Consider the following 17399-nt stretch of genomic DNA (forward strand, 5'->3'; position numbering starts at 1 on the left):
TCACCGGATCAAATCGAATCCCAATAGAAATGAATATACATTTTAAATGTATATAAATTATACTTTGAATTTATCTAATCGGGGAGGTGATCAGTTCGTGAATATTCAACTTTGCTGAATATTTGAATTATATATTAAAAACAATGACAGATTAATTATCAAAGAGAGCACCACCTGTTCAAGAATAATATATTAATCAGTTCAAGAAAATGAGAAATCATATGCAAAGGACAATAGAGAACAAAAATATATATATATATGAAAGAAAATTATTCAATAATATATTGTTAACGATTATAATAAAAAGTTAATTATGTTCATTTTACCTTAAACAGCTCATTTGAAGGAGGTAAAGTTAAGTTGACTAGAAGTGAGAGAGTGATTTTTTTTTTTTTTAATGATATGCGTCAATCAGGAAGGAATTGATTCTTTACCCCTTAGAAAATATTCAATAATATATTGGTAACAAGATTCTGGGAAGAAATCAAATTATACATCAATTTGACGATAACATTATAGCTGCGAAGATAGAAACTAATATATATAATAACTAAAAACAAACAAAAACATCAGTCTGGGTGGTGTAGTTGGTTATCACGCTAGTCTCACACACTAGAGGTCCCTGGTTCGAACCCGGGCTCAGACATATTTTAGTTTTCTAATTTTTGTCAGATATATACTCTCCTCTGTTGATAATTTTCATTATTTTTTTTTTGTGTATCCGAATTGGAAAGTACCTGACAGGGATACCATCGCTCCTGTCCTCCGCAATGTTTTGCTTATAAATTTTGATTTTCTTATTTTTTGTGATGATAGTATTTTCCTTTTTGATATTTTTTTATATTAGTACAACATTTAATGGTACGTTATTTATTTTTATTTGTTTTTGACGTTATTTATTTTTATTTGTTTTTGATGTTGGCTTATAAACACCATGATACTCTAGCAACTCACATAATATATTCTAAACAATTATAAAAATACATCAGTTTTTTTTCCCTTTGAAATTCAATCAAATCTTAATAAAAATAGTATCTATATAATTAAGGGATGAACGATATTTTAAAACTAAAGGGCTCCAAATAACTTAGATAGAACCTTTGTGGAGAACGCCAGATCTTAGAGGTCTTTTATTGTACGTTCATGACTCAAACTAGTGACCACTAAATCACATTGCAATAATTTTATTGTTACATAAAAGTTCCCTTTCAAAGACTAAGATAGCAATAAGGATGTTGCTGGAATTCAGATACATATCACAGCTTGAATGTCATTTTTGTTTGAATAAAGGAGCAAAATAAGTGAGAGGGCTCGGCGGTATGAACGACGACTCAAACTGTACACCAGGCCAGCTCCTTCGAGTCCAAGCGTAACTTGGCTAACATCAGGAAACTTCGGGTCATCGAGAACTTGGAGATCAAAAATAAAAATTTTCGAGCGTTGGTTCAGAAACTAAAAGATACAGAGGCGTCTCTGGATGCCTAACGGGAGGGCAGGTTAGCCGATCGGTCTGCAACGAAGACCCAGCTCGACGTCAAAGATGAAGAGCTGGCCAAGTTGAAGGAAGAGTTGAAGGCCTCTTGAGCGGCCTTAGAGACTCATTAGGGAGGTGAGTCGAGCAGATTCGATCTCATGAAGTAAGCCTACATCCGCTCTGAGGCTTTTAATGACAATGTTGTCGATCGGGCACTTCGTCTATTCGACCTTGCTATCGACGGGATGTTCGATCAACTGAAGTAAGGCGGTTACTTCCTCTCCACTCTGACAAGTAAAGTCATCAGTCGGGACAAGCTAACTGAATCACTGCCTGATGATGTTTTGGATTTTTTTTTAGTGAGCCTGTTCGTGCGAGTTTTGCTTCTGTAGTTTTTTGAAGTATCAATGAATGATCGTTCATCTGGAAAACCCTTATTTTTTTTCCCTTTCTCGTAGTTCGATATTTTCGGTTTCCACTTGCATTTAGTTCATGTGTTGTCACGTAAACTTGAGCGAAACTGAGTTGCTTATACCCCCAAGTGTGGCTTTGTGATCTTCCGATCGACAACAGGCTATCTGTTTTCATAGCCGATTGATCAATTTAGGGTTTAAGGTTGCCGCTCGACCATTTATGGTGACAAGGGTTTATGGTCTCCGCTCGACCATTGGTGAAAACTAGGGTTTAAGGTCATCGTTCAATCGTTGATGGCGACCAGGGTTTAAGGTTGACGCGACCGTTGACGGAGGCAAGAGTTTAAGGTCGTCGCTTGGCCGTTGACAGAGACAAGGGTTTAAGGTCGTCACTCGACCGTTGACGGAGACAAATATTTAAGGTCATCGCTCGACTGTTGATGGAGACAAGGGTTTATAGTCGCCACTAGACTTTTAAGTTGGTCGATCGGCTCAAGAGTCTGGAAAATTTATTTTTTATTCATGTCTGTCCTGCATCCAGAAGACATATACACAAATACATCTATATTTACTTACGCATCTCTCATCCCGCCCTATAGGGTTGGAGATGATTCGTGCTCCATGGCCGCTTGAGCCGCCTTCCGTCTTCATCCTCCAAGTAGTATGCCCCCCAGCGTAGTTTTTGTACGACCTTGTAAGGTCCTCCCTATGGTGTCTCGAGTTTGGTAACGTCGCCGACCGACTTGATTTTCTTCCACACTAAATCTCCGACTTGGAAAGACCTCGGGATCACCCTTCGGTTATAGTTCTGCCTCATCTATCGTCGCTATGCCATTAGCTGGAGAGTGGCTTTATCCCACATTCATCCACCAAGTCGAGCTCCATTAACCTCTGCTCGGTATTTCCCTCGTCGTAGAGTTACACCCGGTCAAATTCTACTCTAGTATCCACAAGGACCACTGCTTCTCCTCCATACACCAGCTGGAATGGTGTTACGCCGACCACTTCTTTTGGAGCCATGCGAAGTGCCCACAAGACACTTGAGAGCTCGTCAACCCAGTTGTCTCCTACGTGGTCGAGTCGAGCTCATAAGTGTCTAAGGATCTCCCGGTTTGTGACTTCCCCTGACCGTTGCTCTAGGGGTAGGCTACTGAGGTGAAGGTCTACTGGATGCTCTAGCCTTCACACCACTCCATGAGCCTCTGACCCGCGAATTGCCTCCCATTATCTTAGACGAGCTGGCGGGGGATGCCAAACTGACATAAGATGTTTCGCCAGATGAATTTGATGACCATTTGCTCAGTTATCCTTGCTAGTGGCTCGGCCTCCACCTACTTTGAGAAGTAGTCCACCGCGATGAGTAGGAACCTCCACTGACCGATCGTCATAGGAAACAGTTCCATGATGTCCATGCCCTATTGGTCGAACGGGTAAGACACTGTGGATGTCTTCATCTCCTTGGTTGGTCAATGTGGGATGTTGTGATGCCTTTGGCAGGAAAGGCAGGTGGCTACTGTCCGAACGACATCCTCTTGGAGAGTTGGCTAAAAATATCTGGCCAAGAGGATCTTTCGAGCCAATGAACGACTGCCAGATGACTTCCACAGAAGCCAAGATGTACTTCTTGGAGTATATACTTCATGTCCTCCGGGCTCACACATTTGAGCAATGTCCTTGAGAAAGATATCTTATAAAGTTAATCTCCGATCAGGATGAATCATCCGACCCTCTTCTTTAATAGTAGTGTTGTTTCCTGGTCAGCTGGAGTGCTACTCGATCAGAGGAATTCAATCAGCGACATTCTCCAGTCGCACGAGGAGACCACTCTCTCCATCTGGTTGATGTGCGCCACCAATGAAACCTGTTCGATCAACTGGCTGATCACGACTGGCGATAATGAACTAGCTAACTTAGCTAGTTCGTTCGCTGCTTGATTGTCCGATCGGGAGATCTTCTGTATAGTGACCTCTTGAAAATTTGTCTTCAGCTTCTCGAACGCTTCTGCATATAACTTGAGTCGGGAGCTGCTAATCTCAAAAATCCCTAATAGCTGTTAGGTGGTCAGCTGAGAATCTAAGTGAATGAGGACTTTTATGGCTCCGACATGTCACGCTGCCTGCAAGTCGACTATCAAGGTTTCATACTCGGCTTCATTGTTGGTTGCCCTATAATCTAGCCAGACGGAAAGTTGCATCTGGTCTTCCTGTGGTGAAATGAAGAGGATGTCGATCTCACTGCCTTGTCGAGTGGACGGACCATCAATATATATTCTCCAAGTTGCTTTTGGCTCGGTATTTTACACCTCTGTGATGAAATCAGCCAGGGCTTGAGCTTTTATCGCCGTTCGGGATTTATATTGAATATCAAACTTGCTGAGTTTAGTTGTCTATTTGATCAACTGCCCGGATACCTCTAGGTTGAGTAGGACTCTTCCCATGGCACTGTTGGTCATTACGATGATGGGTGAGCCAGGAAGTACAGACAAAGTCTCTTAGCGGCAAGCACCAAAGCGTAGGCTAATTTTTCAAGACCAATATAGCAGGACTCGATATCTTTCAATATATGGCTTAAAAAAATACACGGGTTGTTGCTCATGGTTGTTCTGCCTAACTAATGCCGACCCGACCGCATACTCGGTCAATGACAGATAAATCCAAAGTGGCTCTTCAACACTCAACTTAGTTCAGATATGTAAGGAGTTAAGATACTCCTTGAGCTCTTCAAACGCCCGGTCGCACTCCGTATCCCAATGAAATTTAGTCGCTCGGCGGAACACCTTGAAGAGCAACAGGCTTCGGTCGTATGACTTGGATATGAATCTGGATAATGTGGTGATCCATCTAGTTAACCATTAGGCCTCCTTCAAGCTACACAACGATGGCATGTCTTGCAAGGCCTTGATCTTGCTTGGATTTGCCTCGATCCCCCTTTCGATGATGATATATCTGAGAAAGCGTCCACTCTTAGCGCCAAATAGACACTTGCTTGGGTTCAGCTTCATCTTGTATGTCCTCAAGGTTTGGCATGTTTCCTCGATATCTGCACACAGATCAGCAGCTCAAACTAACTTTATTAATTTGTCATCGACGTATACCTCCAAGTTGCGGTCGATCTGCTCCCGAAACACCTTGTTCATGAGCCTCTGGTAGGTGGCGCCGGTGTTCTTCAGTCCGAACAGCATGACGTTGTAGAATAACGTTCCATCGGTCGTGATAAAGATAACATTTTCTTGATCCTCTTTGGCGAGTAGTACTTAGTGGTAGCCTTGATACGCATCAAGCATGCAGATCAGCTCGCAGCCTGCCGTAGAGTCCACCATCTGGTCTATCCTGGACAGTGGGTAAACATCCTTCGGGCATGCCTTATTTAAGTCACGGAAGTCGATGCAAACTCACCATTTATTGCTCGGCTTGGAGACCAACACCACATTAGCCAGCCAGCTCAGAAATTGGACTTCACGTATATGATCGGCCTCCGGCAGTTTCTCTATCTCCGTCCGGATGATCAGGTTTTGCTCTATACTGAAGTCCCTTTTCTTTTACTTCACCGACCGACCATCCGGTCGGACATGAAGCTCATGTTGTGTTACGCTCGACGAAATTTCGGATAGCTCGTGGGTTGACGAGGCAAACACGTCATGATTCTGCCTAAGGCAAGCAGAGAGCTCTGCCTTTTTCTTGTTCTCCAGATCGGCGACAATGAAGGTGGTTGCCTCCGACCTGTTCGGGTGGATCTAGACTTCCTCCTTTTCTTCATAAACTAACATAGGGGGCTTCTCAATGATGGGGTTAACTTCCAGGCATAGATTTTTTCGAGCGGTCCTTGCTTCTGATCTAACCATCTCGACGTAGTATCGTCGAGCAGCCAATTGGTAGTAGGTGGACACTACCACTCGAAACTCATTGATGGTCGGTTGGCCTAATATAACATTGTAGGTCGATGGTGCGTCTACCACAATGAAGTTTTTGTGGTCCTCATCCTCTTCAGGGGCTCGTCGCTGAGTGAGATGGCTAGCTTGGTCTGTCCAATCGGTAACATTTTGTTGCTCGTGAAGCCATAGAGCAGGCTCGTCATTGGCAGCAGCTCATCCTGAACGATTTGTAGCTGGTCGAACACATTTTTGAATATGATGTTCGCTGAGCCTCCTGTATCAAAAAAAGTTTGATGTATGGTATAATTGACGATCACCACTCGGATGATCAGTGCATCATTATGAGAGACCTCCACTCCCTCAAAATCGCTAAGGCCGAAGCTGATTTCAGGTCCTTCATCTCTCTCGCCGTTGCAGCCAATAGTGTGGATCTCGAGTCACCAAGCATGTGACTTCCTTGCCCGGTTGAAATCTCTACCGATCGACCCATCGGCTACCATTCCTATTTCTCCCCGAGCTGTGTTACTCCGGTTCTCTTCCTCCCACGCCGACGGTTTGTTCTGCTCGGTAGAGACTCGAGCAGGAATTGTATTGCTCCCATGCTAAGGTCGATGGTGGCGTGGTTCGACTGTTGTCCCTGTTGGATCGAGTAATTCGCTAGAGGGGGGGGGGGGTGAATAGCGATTTAGAAAATTATCGTAGAAGATCGAGTACGCAACGGAAAGATAAAAGCGAGAACAGAACAATGTTAACACAACCAATTTTACTTGGTTCAGAGCCTTTGTTGACTCCTATTCCAAGGTCTGCACTCATTGAATGCTTTCGTTGGGCAATCCACTAGTAGTTCGAAAATGTGATTACAAAATTAAGGTACAAGAACTTTGGAAAAGAAATACCGACAACAGTAAAGGAAATAAAAGGCAACACGTTGTCGGAATAGCTCGCAGCATCGCAGGAGCACAGCACAGCAGAGCAAGCGTTGGAAGATCTTATTGTGAGTTGTTCTTTGCTCCAGGGCTCATCCTCCGTATATAGGAGGCTCCGAGCGCCCGGATCCCTTCCGGGGCCTGGACTATTACATAGCCCAGCCAACCAAAGAGCTCCACGTGGCGAAGCGACGAAGTGATATAATTTGCATTCCGGGTGCCCGAACCCCATTTTTTAGCAGCTTCAACTCCCTGCAAGAAAATGTTAGTCTGAAGCACAATGTAAATTATATCACCCTGCAAAACAATGTGTTAGCACAGTTATGATAATCAAACATAGTATTTATTAGATTTCGTATCACCGAGACTGGAATCTAGTCAAGATCTCAATTTAGAGTTCTGAAATAGTTCTAAGTTGGATCAGCGCCTAAGTTCCCTTCCCGAGAACGTGCCCTCACAGTCACTCCTCTCCAGTGACTTACCTTAACTTACCTGCCAGATGTCCGGTCAGCCCTTCGACCCATCTAGAGTTCGTACCAGATATCTGGTCAGCCCATTGACCTGTCTAGACTTCGTGCCAACTATCTAATCGGCCCGTCGACCTAGCTGAGTTTCCTGCCAAACATCCGGTCAGCCCATCGACCTGTTTGGACATCGTGCCAACTATCCAGTCAACCTGTCGACCTAGCTGGGCTTCTCCTGCACACTTGGTCACAGCGTTAGATCAGAATGAAACTAACTTAACATATTTTGTCATTCATCAAAACCTGAGTTAGATCATTAGTGCTAACTGCACCAACAGTCCCGTCTTCTTCCCATCGACCGGTTGATCGGCGCCTTTGTCGCCAATCAGGTGATGGGGATCGATGATGATATCTTCGCTGGGCCAGTCTGCTAGCTACCAAGCCATAGCAGTCACGGGTGTCGTGCGTCACCAACTGGTGGAAGGAGCAGAACATAAGCATCCACATCTTGCCATTTGCAGCCTTTGGATGAGCGGACGCCACATGCTGCATGGCATACGTCCTGGGCTTATTTGGCAGGGCTCCTGATTGAGGCTCCTTGGGGGGTTGATGGTTGCTCGGCTGTTGTCGTTCAGACAATCCTACGGGCCCGGCAAGCGTCTCCTTCTTCCTTGCCGCCTGAGCTTCTTCCACGTTGATGTATTCATTAGCCTTCTTTTGTAAGTAGCCAAAGTCCTTCGGCAATCTCCGGATGAGCGAACGGAAGAACTCTCTTTCGGTGAGCCCTTGGGTAAAGGCGTTTACCAACACGTCCGAGGAGACCGCCGGATGCCCATCGTCATCTGATTGAAGTGCTGGATATAGGCTCTTAATGGTTCTCGAAGCCCCTGCTTCAACGAGAATAGATTCACACTTGTCTTTTGGTGGCAGCGACTGTTAGCGAAATGATGTAGGAAGTGTTAGAGTGTATACTAAAAGCCTAGCTTTTGGTATAAATATTTATCTAGAAATAAGAATCACATTGGTCAAATGACTACATTTATGATAAATGTAGTTGTTCAATTAATTTATATTGTAGATAACATGGTGTGTGGTGTCACACAGAGAAGATCATGTTATCAGTACCTTATAAATTATAAACAGTAGCTCACGACCAAGATGGAAAGGAACAAACCATTGGAAGGTCGTAGTGTAATTAGGTATTAGTTTATCTTAACTATATAATTACACTAGTACACTTAAAGTGTATTGAGTAGGACCATTTGAGGTCGTTCCTTTTATACTGACTTAATAAAGGAATAAAGACCTCAGTTATTATGGAAACGTGTGCTCTTAATCCTAATATAATAACAAGCACATATATTTGATATTTATTTCTTTAATTTATCAATGGGTGAGATTTAGTTCGATAAATCAATAAGCCCGATAAGTTGGGAAATGATATCACTTATAGTGTGTGTTGTTGATTATAGAAGGAAACTGTGTCCTAGTGATTTAGGTTGAAAATGTCCCCAAGAGGAGCTCATAAGGATTGTCATGTTAAACCCTGCAGGTGGACTTAGTCCGACATGACGATGAAGTTGAGTGGTACTACTCTTGGAGCTAGATATTAATTAAGCGAGTTGTCAGTAACTTACTTAATTAGTGGACATTTGTTATCTTAAACACAGGGAGACTAACACACTCATGATAAGAAGGAGCCCAAAATGTAATTTGGGATTGGTGCGGTAGTTCAATAATAGTTCTCTAGTGGAATGAATTATTATTGATAAAATTAAGTTGTGTGTTCGGGGCGAGCACGGGATGCTTAATTTTATCGGGAGACCAAAACCAATTCCTCCTCTCGGTCCCTATCGTAGCCTCTTAATTATAGAGTACTATACCCACCTATACCCACCTTCTTACCCATCCTATAGGGGCCGGCCAAGCTAGCTTGGAGACCAAGCTAGGGCCGGCCATGGGTATGTTCATGGGTGAATTCATGTGGCCGGCCCTATTAAATAAAAAGGAATTTTAAATTTTAAAATTTTTCTTATGTGGATAATATAATTTAAAAAAGAGTTTAAAAATTTAAATCCTTCCTTTTATAAGATTCTACAAAAGATTAAGAGAAGAGTTAAAATCTCTTTCCTTATTTATAGATTAAAAGGTTGATTTTAATTTTGGTAAAAACTTTCCTTTTAATTATATTCATGATTTAAAAGAAAGTTTAAAAATTAAAAATTCTCTTTTATTAGTTTCTACAAAAGATTAAGAAAAGATTACGAAAAGATTTAATATCTTTCCTTATTTGTAGATTGAAAGGAGATTTTAATTTTTAGAGATAACTTTTCTTTTTGAAAATTATCCACATGTTTGAAAGAAAGATTTTAATTTATAAAATTTCTTTTTATTAACCAATCATGAAGGGATTAAAATTATTGGAGAAATTTTTATAAATTTCTAGAAACAAATTAGGAAGTTTTAATTTTTGTTTTAATTAAAACTCTCCTTGTTTTGGGGAGAAGAGTGGCCGGCCATTATAATTTGAAAAGAGAAAATTATTTTAATTAAATAAATTTTCCTTTTCAATGGAAAAAGAATTAAGGAAGTTTTTATTAAATTTTCCTTATTTGCCAAGACCAAGGATTATAAAAGAGGGGGTAGAGGAGGCTTCAAGGTGAACGACTCTATTCTATTTTTCCTCTCTTTTCTCCTTGGGTGTGGCCGGCCCTTTCTTTCCTCTCCTCTCCTTTGTGTGGCCGAAACCTTCTCATGGTGGAGATAGCTTTGGTGGCCGGATCTAAGAAGGAGAAGAAGGAGAGAAAAGAAGCCTATTTTCTAGCATCCCTTGGAGCATGATGGTGGTGGCCGAACCTCTTCATCCTAGGAGAAGTTTTGATGGCCGAAACTTGTGAGGAAGAAGAAGGTGCTTGGTGGTTCTCATCTCGGAAGATCGTTGCCCACACAACGTCCGAGGTTAGAAGAGGAATACGGTAGAAGATCAAGAGGTCTTTCTAAAAGGTATAACTAGTAATTTTTCTTTCCGCATCATATTAGTTATTTTTGGAAATAATACTAAATACAAGAGACATACGATTCTAGTGTTTCGAATTTGTTTTCGATATAGTGTTTCTTTGTCTCTTTCCTTGTGATTTGATTGTTCTTTTCGGTTGACCTAAAGTTATTTTAGGAAATTAAATATTAGCTTTCTATAAAAGGTTTTGTCTAGTCGGTGGTGGTTGCTCCCATATCCAAGAAGGTCGTGTGCCTCACCACGTCAGTACTGGGAACCAATTATGGAAATTAATATTTAATGGAATTAATAATTTAAGGTGATTTGGGTCGAACGTGTTAAGTTCCGCAGGAGACCCAAGTCAAAACCTAAAAGAACAAATAGATTAAGTTTTGGATCAAACGTGTTAAGTTCCGCAGGCGATCCAAAATTTAATTTAAAAGAACACATGGTAGCTAGGAAAAGGTTCAGACCTTTGTACAAAATTTTTGTACAGTGGAACCTCTAGGTTTTTCGAGTAGCAACCAACAATTGGTATCAGAGCTAGGGTTTTGCCTCTGTGTATTTGGTATTAGTTTAATTATGCACATGTCATGCATAATTTAGGCAGGATAATAGTAGGATGTGCTAACTTTGTGGATGCAGGATAGAACTATTATGGCTTTTAGTTATTATGTGTGTGATTGGACCCTTGGACATGTCAAGGGCATTTATATGTGTGTGCATGATTGTATTATAAAATACAGCAGGAGCTGTATTTAGTTTTATTAGGATTTTATTTTTAATCTAGATACATGTACATTCCTTTTATGGAATATAGGATCAAAAATGTAAAATTCTATTTATGTCGCGGATTGAATCTTGCAAAGCGTGGAACCTTCAAAGGACCAGAGGCGCAGCGGAACTAGGAGCAAGATGGATGCGACAGCTAGACCCGGTGGCGGTGGCCAAATATGGCAGCAGCTTGGGATGACAACACACGGAGGACAACTAGAGATAAAAGCCATAATAGTTGAAAATTAGATTTTCTATTTATTGCTTTTATATTGTGCTGTGTGTGCATGTTGGTTTACATATTTAGTAGGCTAGCATAGTTAAAATTCCTCATTTATAAATAACTAAGTGGGAGAGGGATTTTTAAGTAAATCCCACGGTCTCCATTACTGGTTTGTAAGTGATGCAAACAAGCTTGCGCGTTGGCTCTGAGTGCCTTCCTCCATAACGGATGAGCTTGTTTGTGGATCACTAGAACATACTTCCAATTTTGGATGACTATAGGAAGTTAATTAAGAGCGTGTGATCTTCCCCAACGGAAGGGGCATAATCTTATTAATGGACTTAGTGTCAAGTAATGGTATACACTTAGACACATTTAATAGTATCCTCCCCAACGGAGTCACTACTATCACTTGTGTGACCAAAGGGAAACCAACTATTGATTTGTCATAAAACTAGATTGGCAATATAATAAAATTAATAAACCCCTCTTACAAATGTTTGAATTTGTATACGTCCACACTAACGTGACATACAAGATTCATGGTGTTTGAGGTAATTTTATTTGTCAAAAGTTATATTGACAAGATAGTCAATGGGTAAAACCCTCCTCTTACAAATGATGAATTTGTATACGTCTACACTAACATGGCATGCAAAATTCACGGTGTTTGAGGTGTTGGTGAATTTAAATAATATTGTTTGAGGAATCAATGTTATTTTAAATTCAAAGAGTTTTGACCAAATATTTGATCAAAGACAGATCAACTATTAATTTTATTCGTCATAAAGTAAAGTTGACGAGATAATAAAATTAATGAATAAAATCTCCTCTTCGATTTTGTATACACAAAATTCATGGAGATTTTAAGGAGTTGATCTTGACCAAATATTTTTGTGATTCTTAGGATGTTTGTCAATCCCTAGTAGTCATACTATAGAAAAAGACTTAGTAGTTCCAATTGTAATGATTGGAAATAGGACTTGGACATTAAGGTAGACTGTCTTCTTAGAACTAAGAACAATTTAGGTGTATTTAATTCATTAGTTGAAACATGTCTAGTGGTGTTATCTACCAGAACCTGGAGTGTAGATACAAGATGCCATTAATCATGTCTGCAATTCATTGCAGGGTTCCAGGAAACCCGACAACTAAATGAAAGGTAAATCACCGTCCACATGGGCACTACTGTAAAAGTGGTAGTTGTTGCAGTGAGAGATGTTTATCTTTTGATAAGAATAAAATATGGATTTTAAGTAATTGTCTTTACGTACCAAGTTTAGAAAGAACCTGATTTCAGTTTCTAAACTATTATAGATATTGTGTCTATTTTGATAACAAAGTTGTTATCAAGGAAAATAGGGAAGTTATCTATTCTGGTATGATGGTTGACAATTTATAATCCAATAACTCCCACGATGCAACAAATGGAAATTAGTAACACATCTTCTAATTTTAAGAGAAAGTAACCTTTAGAAGTGAACCAATTATATCTTTGGCATCTAAAGCTAGGTTATACTTGAGTAGGATTCATTGGTAGCTGATGAACTTTTGGATTCATTAGTAGTGGAAATCTTTCCAACCTGCGAGTCTTACTTGGAAGAAAAATAACCAAGAAGCTTTTAAGTCTAAGGGGTAAGGAATCAAAGATATATTGGAATTGGTTCATTCTGATTTGTGTGATCCTATGAGCATCCATGCAAGAGGTTGTTTCAAATATTTCATCTATTTTATAGACAACTATTTGAGATACGGATATATTTACTTGATGTGCCGCAAATCTAAGTGTTTTGATTAGTTCAAAGAATACGAGGCTGATGTGGAGAAACGACAAAGTAAAAGTATCAAGACACTACGGTAAGATCGTAGTGATAAGTACCTCTTGGGAGAATTTAGGAGTCATTTATCAGAAGTAGGGATTCAATCCCAACTAACTGTACCTGGTACACCCCAACAGAATGGTGTAGGAAAAGGAAGGTATAGGACTCTTATGGAAATAAGTAGATTGATGAGTTATTAAGAATATTATCAAAATCATTTTAAGGATATACTCTGGAAACAGGAGTGAATATAGTACCTTCTAAAGTCAGAACTCTCTACTCATATAGAATTGCTGAATAGGCGTAAGCCTATTTCGAAGCATATTCGAATTCGGGTAGTCCAGCACATATGCAGAAGAGAGACAATGATAAGTTGGACAGGAATTCACTTGTTTGTGGGTTATCCTAGTGAAATGAAAGTAGGTTTATAGTCTTAAAAATCAGAAGGTCATTGTTAGCATCAATGATCGATTTTTAGAAAAGGACTATATAATAAACCATGTGCCCATAAGAAAATTTGTTCTTAAGGAAGTAATAAAAGGCATGTCTAATCTAGTACCAACTGTACAAGATGAGATACCACAAGGAAACTGCAACACGTATCACAAATGATACACAATTAAAAAAAATGCCTTGTCATAGTGGGAGGGTTGTTAGGCAACCTAAAAAGATTCATGTTTTGGGAGAGTTTTTGGACTCGATCCCTGGAGGACATGAACCTGATCTCCGGACATATGACGAAACACTCCAAGATAAAGATGCAACATCTTGGCAAAGAGTAATGAATAACAGAATTAGAATATATGTATTCTAATAAAATCTGGAAGCTTGTAGAACCACCAAATGGTGTAAAAGCCTTTGGGTGTTAAAAAGTCAATAATAGGAAAAGAGGAATAGAAAGGAAGGTAGTAACTTTCAAAGCAAGGCTTGATGAAAAAGGAAACTTTTTCACTGGTAGCCATGCTTAAGTCTATCCGGATTCTTTTATCTATTTGGCAAGTGGATGTCAAGACAGCATTCTTTAATGGAAGTCTTGATGAAAACATCCATATAAAGCAACTAGAAGGGTTTATTGCAAAGGGCTAAGAGTATCTTGTGTGCAAGCACAATCAGTCTATGGACTGAGGTAAAGCTTCAAGGTCTTGGAACATCCGGTTTATCAAAGTAATCCAGACCTATGGATTTATTGAGTAAACGGATAAGTCTTGTGTATACAAAAGGTGTGATGGAAGCGTGGTGATATTTCTTGTACTATACGTAGATAACATTTTTGGTAGTTGGAAACAATATCAAAATGTTGTCAGAAGTAAGGGTATGGTTGTCCAAATAATTCGATATAAAGGACTTGGGAGAATGTATATATTCTTGAGATCAAAGTAATAAGGGATCGCAAGAAAAGAATATTTTACTTATCCCAAGCTTCATACATCGGAAAAATCCTTGCTCGTTTTAAGCATACAAAACTCCAAGAAAGGTTTCTTACCTTTTCAGGATGGAGTAACTTTATCTAAAGATATGTCTCTGTAGACATCAAAGAAGATAAAGGAAATAAAGGCAGTTCTTTATGCTACGGCTGTTGGAAGCCTAATGTATATTATGCACGAGATCAGAAATCTGTTTTGCCAAGGGCATAGTTAGCAGATATCAAAGTAACCCTGGAACTGCAGTAAAGCATATATTGTAGTACCTTAGAGGCACTAGAGATTATATGCTAGCTTACAAGGTAGTTAATTTAGTCCTTGTGGGTTGCATGGATTTTGACTTCCAATCAGATAGGGACAATAATAAGTCAACCTCGGGGTTTTGTGTTTACTTTAGAGAGGTAAAGTCATAACTATGGAAGAGTGATAAGCATAGATGTTTTTCTGGACTCCACCATAGAAGCTTAGTATATGGCAAGCCTCTGAGGTAGCCATAAAAGCTGAATGACTCAATAACCTCAAGATAGACTTAGATATGATTTCTGGTTTGTCCAAAAATTATTACAATTTATTGTAATAATGTTGGTGCAGTAGCAAACTCGAAGAAACCATAAGTCTATAAGGCAAGTAAACACAATAGAGCGCAAGTACCACCCAATACGAGGAATCGTATAAACGAGGAAAAGTTGTTGCCACCTAGATTGCATCAGGTGATGACCTATAGATCCTTTCACTAAGGTCCTTAAGACAAGAGCTTTTGATGGGCATGTTGAAGGGATGGGAATCAGATGTATGGCAGCAGATATGGCAGCTTAGTCTTTTAGTATAAGTGTGAGATTGTTAGAGTGTATACTAAAAGCCTAGCTTTTGGTATAAACATTTATCTAGAAATAAGAATCACATTGGTCAAATGACTACATTTATGATAAATGTAGTTGTTCAATTAATTTATATTGTAGATAACATGGTGTGTGGTGTCACACACAGAAGATCATGTTATCAGTACCTTATAAATTATAAACAGTAGCTCACGACCAAGATGGAAAGGAACAAACCATTGGAAGGTCGTAGTGTAATTAGGTATTAGTTTATCTTAACTATATAATTACACTAGTACACTTAAAGTGTATTGAGTAGGATCATTTGAGGTCGTTCCTTTTATACTGACTTAATAAAGGAACAAAGACCTCAGTTATTATGGAAGCGTGTGCTCTTAATCCTAATATAATAACAAGCACATATATTTGATATTTATTTCTTTAATTTATCAATGGGTGAGATTTAGTTCGATAAATCAATAAGCCCGATAAGTTGGGAAATGATATCACTTATAGTGTGTGTTGTTGATTATAGAAGGAAACTGTGTCCTAGTGATCTAGGTTGAGAATGTCCCCAAGAGGAGCTCATAAGGATTGTCATGTTAAACCCTGCAGGTGGACTTAGTCCGACATGACGATGAAGTTGAGTGGTACTACTCTTGGAGCTAGATATTAATTAAGCGAGTTGTCAGTAACTTACTTAATTAGTGGACATTTGTTATCTTAAACACAGGGAGACTAACACACTCATGATAAGAAGGAGCCCAAAATGTAATTTGGGATTGGTGCGGTAGTTCAATAATAGTTCTCTAGTGGAATAAATTATTATTGATAAAATTAAGTTGTGTGTTCGGGGCGAGCACGGGATGCTTAATTTTATCGGAAGACCAAAACCAATTCCTCCTCTTGGTCCCTATCGTAGCCTATTAATTATAGAGTACTATACCCACCTATACCCACCTTCTTACCCATCCTATAGGGGCCGGCCAAGCTAGCTTGGAGACCAAGCTAGGGCCGGCCATGGGTATGTTCATGGGTGAATTCATGTGGCCGGCCCTATTAAATAAAAAGGAATTTTAAATTTTAAAATTTTTCTTATGTGGATAATATAATTTAAAAGAGAGTTTAAAAATTTAAATCCTTCCTTTTATAAGATTCTACAAAAGATTAAGAGAAGAGTTAAAATCTCTTTCCTTATTTGTAGATTAAAAGGTTGATTTTAATTTTGGTAAAAACTTTCCTTTTAATTATATTCATGATTTAAAAGAAAGTTTAAAAATTAAAAATTCTCTTTTATTAGTTTCTACAAAAGATTAAGAAAAGATTTAATATCTTTCCTTATTTGTAGATTGAAAGGAGATTTTAATTTTTAGAGATAACTTTTCTTTTTGGAAATTATCCACATGTTTGAAAGAAAGATTTTAATTTATAAAATTTCTTTTTATTAACCAATCATGAAGGGATTAAAATTATTGGAGAAATTTTTATAAATTTCTAGAAACAAATTAGGAAGTTTTAATTTTTGTTTTAATTAAAACTCTCCTTGTTTTGGGGAGAAGAGTGGCCGACCATTATAATTTGAAAAGAGAAAATTATTTTAATTAAATAAATTTTCCTTTTCAATGGCAAAAGAATTAAGGAAGTTTTTATTAAATTTTCCTTATTTGCCAAGACCAAGGATTATAAAAGAAGGGGTAGAGGAGGCTTCAAGGTGAACGACTCTATTCTATTTTTCCTCTCTTTTCTCCTTGGGTGTGGCCGACCCTTTCTTTCCTCTCCTCTCCTTTGTGTGGCCGAAACCTTCTCATGGTGGAGATAGCTTTGGTGGTCGGATCTAAGAAGGAGAAGAAGGAGAGAAAAGAAGCCTCTTTTCTAGCATCCCTTGGAGCATGGTGGTGGTGGCCGAACCTCTTCATCCTAGGAGAAGTTTTGAAGGCCGAAACTTGTGAGGAAGAAGAAGGTGCTTGGTGGTTCTCATCTCGGAAGATCGTTGCCCACACAACGTCTGAGGTTAGAAGAGGAATACGGTAGAAGATCAAGAGGTCTTTCTAAAAGGTATAACTAGTAATTTTTCTTTCCGCATCATACTAGTTATTTTTGGAAATAATACTAAATACAAGAGGCATACGATTCTAGTGTTTCGAATTTGTTTTCGATATAGTGTTTCTTTGTTTTTTTCCTTGTGATTTGATTGTTCTTT

At 39.2% G+C, this 17399-nt stretch overlaps 1 non-coding gene across 1 annotated transcript; it reads left to right on the forward strand.

Annotated features, from left to right (window-relative positions):
• Positions 1–572: 572 nt before the first annotated feature.
• On the forward strand, positions 573–646 carry TRNAV-CAC. Its single transcript has one exon. It is a non-coding gene; the product is annotated as a tRNA-Val (tRNA).
• Positions 647–17399: the final 16753 nt, after the last annotated feature.

Source organism: Zingiber officinale, chromosome 2A, assembly GCF_018446385.1.
Source record: "Zingiber officinale cultivar Zhangliang chromosome 2A, Zo_v1.1, whole genome shotgun sequence".
NCBI classification, from domain to species: Eukaryota; Viridiplantae; Streptophyta; class Magnoliopsida; order Zingiberales; family Zingiberaceae; genus Zingiber; species Zingiber officinale.